The sequence below is a fragment of the Oncorhynchus mykiss genome, chromosome 13, assembly GCF_057628025.1.
Source record: "Oncorhynchus mykiss isolate SJ-2025 chromosome 13, ASM5762802v1, whole genome shotgun sequence".
NCBI classification, from domain to species: Eukaryota; Metazoa; Chordata; class Actinopteri; order Salmoniformes; family Salmonidae; genus Oncorhynchus; species Oncorhynchus mykiss.
The window spans coordinates 55,025,728-55,032,408 of record NC_143034.1 but is presented as its reverse complement, the minus strand read 5'-3'; positions in this window follow the sequence as shown (position 1 = coordinate 55,032,408).

Below are 6,681 nucleotides of genomic sequence, written 5' to 3'. Positions count from 1 at the left end.
CAGCGTGCTTTACATACAAATTTTCTGCTCTTATCACCAGGGATGAATGTCACTGCAGGTTGTATGAAATCATCAGCACAAATAAAATGTGGGGAGTATATAGATGGTAAGTATCAAACTGCAGCACCCTCAGAAGTCACATTTTGAGCAGTTCAGTGGGTTTTGGGTCATGGCGTCTCTGGGGGCCCATACAGTTTGTCTTGTCTAAAGGATGACAGTGCAGATTAATGGGCCAATCCAGCCCACTTCCTGTTGGCTCTTCCTCCCCTGGTGCTGTGCCACACTCTGCAGCTCAGTGCCTGCTGGGAGGCCACAGCCCCCTAGAGGGGGTGGCAGAGTGCTGTTGCCACCAGGGATAGGGGAGGGGAACACATGTTATGTTGTGCGTGTCGTCCCCCCCATCCCACCCAGTAGGAGTAAAAGGGTCTACTGGGATGGGTGAGAGACCAAGTGTACTGTAATACAATACACTGGCCTTGATCCTAGATCAGCTTTGCAGAACCCCCCCCCCCCCCCCCTCACACCTTCTGGCTGCCTGCCTGCCACTGAGAGGCCTTAGCCACGGGAGGTGTATGACAGAAGCCGACACCACAGGAATATTATTCAAAACGTTGCCACAGTCTCTGCACCCTCTGGGAACGATGCCAGGGGCTGTGTTCCATAATCAGGTCAATCAGAGACAGAGCAACGTCCCACCATCTCTCACCCCCACCCAGCACACCACCCTGCACCTCCTCACCATTCCTGGGTTTGGGCACAGAGCACAGCCTACTGGTGCCCTGCTATGTGTGTGAACATACAGAGAAGGTTTGACAGGGCTGGTGCCAGAAGGGGGGAAGAGGGGGGAAGGAGGGGGAGCTTCACACCTAACCAGACAGAAACATAAAAAGGTGAGCTATACTGACAATTCTATGTGTCTGAAAAACAGGAAATCAACAGCAACTCTCATGCATACAAATAAAACAGAAACTATAAATTAGTGGCAGCAGGCAGAATGTGAACAAAGTTCAACATCTGCTAAGTTGGGCACATTGGTCATTTTCATAAGAACCCCAACAAAAATAAAATATGAAGATAAGAACAAAAGCTGCAACCTTAATCATTTTTCTAGGATTGAAAAATTGGGATCTCACTCCAAAGGATTACAACTTCAAATGAAAACAGATTGTGTTGGGAAATGTTTTCTAAAGTATGACGAAAGCTAGCTGCAAAGCCAAAAGAGAGATAAAAGAAGTACTCTAGTCTCTAGAACACAAAGGGATGTATGTATCACTGTCTCTTCTGTACTGAATGGAACTCTTTGAAAGATTCTAAAGAATTTAAGATTTCATAGGGCTGAGTCACAATCAACCCAGCCCAGACAGTGTTGACAACTTGGATTAAATAGTGGCCAGGAGAAGATGTTGGCCAGAACCACATACAGTACCACTTCTACACAATGGAGGACAGACACATAGATGGAAGTACAGGGCAGGCAGTGTTAAAAAGACCAGCGGTCTTTTTTTTATTAGTGGTATCTACAAGTCACCCCAATTGTATCAGCCAATCATAGTTCACCATTCCAATGCAGCTCACTGAACTCCATCAGAGTGAGATCGTAGTCAGACGAGGATGGACGTCTTGGACTGTTCCTCACCAATCTGTATTTGACCTGTGTTTTAGTGCGTTCATCTAAGTGTAAGTACTGTTGACATGTCATTGGTATTTTAGTTGGGTGTGACTAAGGCAGTCGAGATATTTACCAGTTATTCCTTTTCCATGTGTGTCATGCTATTCCTAGCCAGCTAGCCTAGTCATGCTAGCTCGTCTACGCTGTGTACCACACGCCTTGTTTAGGATAGCCTATTCATATTATTATGTTCATATTGTCTGTGTACTTGTAGTCATATTTATTGATATGTAGAGCCTTTATGTAGTGCTCCTGTGCACTGTATTCAGCCTGGTCTAACAAGTAGCCTTTCTTTGCCTTCCTCGTGGTGCAGTTTCTATTCCACAGTGGCCGTGGTCTCGTGCTCATGCAGAATCTGGTTGCATTACGGTCATGTTTTCAGTTATTTGCTTACCAGTATTTGGATCTTTATGCTGTAACTGCATTCCATTGTTGTTTCTGTATTAGTAATCAGTAATTGAACATTGTAGTGCATAGATGTGTGTATTGATGTGCATACTACGCTAAGCCAGTATATTGGTTGTATACAGGCCATACTACCATGATACGACAGGACAGGCCATAGTATATGCTAAGCTAGTTTACCTATTAGAGGCCATATGTATCTGTGTATGATATTGTCCAACTGTGCTACTGCCAATGCTCTGTATGGTCATTACTGGAATCTCTCTTAATTTCTTCATAGAACCACTCTTATACACTCTCACTTTTACTGTGAGCCATCATTACAGAGGAGTGTGGTGTGTTGAACCCAATATCTGCAATAAACCTGTTCTGAAGGCATCTGACTTGTTCTTGCCGGACAGACCAGTGGCTGAACCTTATCAACTGGCAGCTAAATTAGAGTTAAGGGTAACTCTCAAATGGCATTCATGTAGAATGCAGGTATTATGAGGGTATGCTAAATAGACATTCATGTAGAATGCAGTTATTATGAGGGTATGCTAAATAGACATTCATGTAGAATGCAGGTATTATGAGGGTATGCTAAATAGACATTCATGTAGAATGCAGGTATTATGAGGGCATGCTAAATAGACATTCATGTAGAATGCAGGTATCATGAGGGTATGCTAAATAGACATTCATGTAGAATGCAGGTATCATGAGGGTATGCTAAATAGACATTCATGTAGAATGCAGGTATCATGAGGGTATGCTAAATAGACATTCATGTAGAATGCAGGTATTATGAGGGTATGCTAAATAGACATTAATGTAGAATGCAGACATTCATTGGGGGTAAGAATTGTGAGATGGATAGAAAGGGATAGGACAAAATCATTCAGAGAAATGACTTTATTTTGGAGAAAGAAGTGAAGGAGACAGTATTCATTCCTAACCTCATCAAAGCACATAACCATTCTTCCTTATTCACACTTCTGATTTCCAAAGGTCAGGAGACTTAAAACAATGTCTGTATTGCAGTAGTGGTGTGTTTTATAGAATGTAAGACTATCGAGAGGGCCAGTCAATGATCGACCAGAATAGACAACCTACCTTGAGACATTCTTCTTATCTGTAAAGTGGAAGAGTAATGTATAACCATTCTGAATCACAAACCACAGGAAATTGAGGCATTTGTACTGTTGGGTAACCATGACTGTCTAAAGGATATAATTGTAAATCTTAATAACACAGGGATATATTTTCGATGAGTTTCATCATGTAATTATTTTTAGATGAGTTTCTTCATCTTCTGCTGAAAGCCTGGTGCTTATTTTTGAACGGTGAGAGTAATGCAATCATTGAGAGATTACAAAGTTCCAAGAAGCTGACTGATGTTTCCAAAATATTCATATGCACCACAAACATCCACCGAGTGATACTTCACTTCTCTGAACTCTGTGCGCACAACTGCCTCTTCGGGTGACTTGACGCAACCGGCATCATCATCGCCAGTCTGAGACACACACAGACTGCGTCATCACCGCCTCTCCTCTATGAATAATCCATGTCCTCAGAGAATCATACTCCCCCCATGCTACTGGAGTGGACGTGAAAACAGTCAAATTTACATTAACTTTAAAAAAATAAGTTATATAACAGTTTTAGAGTTTACGGCAGCCCTGAAGTTATCTACGTCAATAGGAAGATAAGAGTAGAAGTGGCTGAATAATTGTGTTTCCTTTTTTCCCTAACCCTATGCACACAGTAGCACGCCACAGGCCATATCAGGGTCAAGGACACCTGGCCTTATGAGACAGAGACGGTGGCCCTGCTTAGCACTTGACTCCTGGCCTGGTGATGTCTCTGTCCTCTGATGGGAATTAGCAGAATACAGGCATAGCTGTGATCAACACTGACTCCCACAGACTCAGAGCAGGCCCCTGTAGTCACAGATCCAGAGCTGGCCCCTGCAGTCAAAGACCCAGAGCTGGCCTAGAGCAGGCCCCTGTAGTCACAGACCCAGAGCTGGCACAGAGCTGGCCCCTGCAGTCACAGACCCAGAGCTGGCACAGAGCAGGCCCCTGCAGTCACAAACCTCAGTGATCCCACTGCTCCAAAGGGTCAGGGGGCAACACTGTCACCACCAGAGTTAATATAGGCCACTTATGATCCTAACCTTGGGACACTGGATGGCTCTGGAAAGTCTCATTACTAACTTCCCAAGTCAACATACTTTTTTTGTCACGCTATGTGGAGACCATTACGACATCCAATCGTGTGCTTCTGCTGGAATGGAAAATTATTTTAACAATGTCCCCTCCGTCCCTGAACAGTCTCTGCAGCTCTGGACAGGCTCACACACCGACTAACTGTAACACAGCTAATGAGAGTCCTGCAGTCTGATACTGGTGTGTGTGTGTGTGTGTGTGTGTGTGTGTTTGAAAGAAAGAGTGTGAGAGAGTGAATGTGAGTGTACCTACCTGCAGCTCCTCACAGACACATTGATTCCATCTCCCTTTGTCAATCCCCCCCTCCCACCCTCTACATCTCCTGGCTGCATTCCCTCACACACTGCTCCTTTCCTCCACTGTCATTCTGCCTCCTCTTCATACAGTCGATAGGACAACATGGCTGCTCATTATGGGATTGCAATGGTAGAGAGTCTCTGGCAGCATGGACACATGGAACACCAGCCAGCTTCACAGATACAGCAGGTGAGCCTACAGCACCAACATGATGTTTACAGTGATGATGCTATATGCATTCCAAGACAATGTGGACACACTGGACAGAGGTGTTTACAGTGATGATGCTATATGAATTCCAAGACAATGTGGACACACTGGACAGAGATGTATACAGTGATGATGCTATATGCATTCCAAGACAATGTGGACACACTGGACAGGGGTGTCTTGATCGGTCTATAGGCTTGAGGACATGGTGACTGCCTGGTCCCATTTCTTAACTTAGACCATTTACTGTGTGTGGATAGCTATTGAGAGCCTGGGTGAAGTGATCCATTAGAGTGTAACTAGACTATGTCATGTCCATTTAATTGTCAGTTCAGTGGGAACCAGGATGATCATTTCACTAATGGGCTACAGCCATTAGTGCACCACAGAGATAATCAGCTGCCAATTTATGCCTCTAATGAAGAAGGACTGGCACCACTCGAAATGACCCCAGGTCAGCTCATTGGGGAAGAATACTGGGTAACATCAAATTTAAATCAAACTTTATTCGTCACATGCCCCGAATACAACAGGTGTGAGCAAGACAAAGGAGCTGATCGTGGACTACAGGAAAAGGCGGGCCGAACAGGCCCCCATAAACATCAATGGGGCTGCAGTGGAGCAGGTTGAGTTTCAAGTTCCTTGGTGTCCACATCACCAACAAACTATCATGGTCCAAACACACCAAGACAGTCGTGAAGAGGGCACGGCAACACCTTTCCCCCTCAGGAGACTGAAAAGATTTAGCATGGATCCCCAGATCCTCAAAGCTGCAGCATTGAGAGCATTATGACCGTTTGCATCACGGCGTGGTATGGCAACTGCTCAGCATCTGACCCGCTACTCACTGTTTATTATCACCCCTACCTACATGTACAAATTACCTTGACTCGGTACCGGTACACCCTGTATATAGCCTCATTATTGTCATTTTATATTTGTTAAATATTTTCATCTTGAACTGCACTGTTGTTTAAGGGCTTGTAAGCATTTCACGGTAGGATCTACACATTGAGGGAGAAGTTGTTGTCCTGGCACCACACAGCCAGGTCTCATCGGTGTCAGTGATGAGGCTGCTGTCGACACTGTTGTGTCAGCAAACGTAATGATGGTGTTGGAGTCGTGTTTTGTCACGCAGTTGTGGGTAAACAGGGAGTAAAGGAGCACACACCCCTGAGGGGCCCCAGTGTTGAGGATCAGCGTGGCTGATGTGTTGTTACCTACCCTTACCACCTGGGGGCGTCCCGTCAGGAAGTCCAGGATCCAGTTGCAGAGGGAGGTGTTTAGTCCCAGGGTCCTTGGAGGAAATGTCATTGAGTGATGGTATGTTTGGCTACAGGAGGAGTCAGACAAGGAGAAGTGTCATTGTCTGTCCTTCCTATTGTAACAGTGTCACCCAAATAACGTCTGTGTGAGTACAGTATACTCCACAGTCATTGTCCTTGGGATTGGATTTTTGGTCAGCAAAGAAACATCATCCAGACGTTAGTCATCTCTAAACAAAACCCCATTACTGATTTTCTATACAGAAGACTGAATCACTCACATTCACTCAAATATCCAAAAACACATTGAAAACCATCTTGTAAGTGAATGAACACATTTAATCTGCACCGTTATGTAAGATGAATGGTGTGTGTGGTGTCTAGTGTGTCAGAGTGCAGATGATTGGTGTGTGTGGTGTCTAGTGTGTCAGAGTGCAGATGATTGGTGTGTGAGTCCAGTGGATGATTCATTAGAATACTTAATTACTTTGGTGGTTAGACACGGGGACTGGGCTAGAGCGTGAGACACTATCTGTGTCACAGCCACTTAAGCAATAAAGACAGGATAACTGATCGTGAAGCCTGTAGACGTCATCGCCGAGCAGCGCTGGGGGACCTGTGA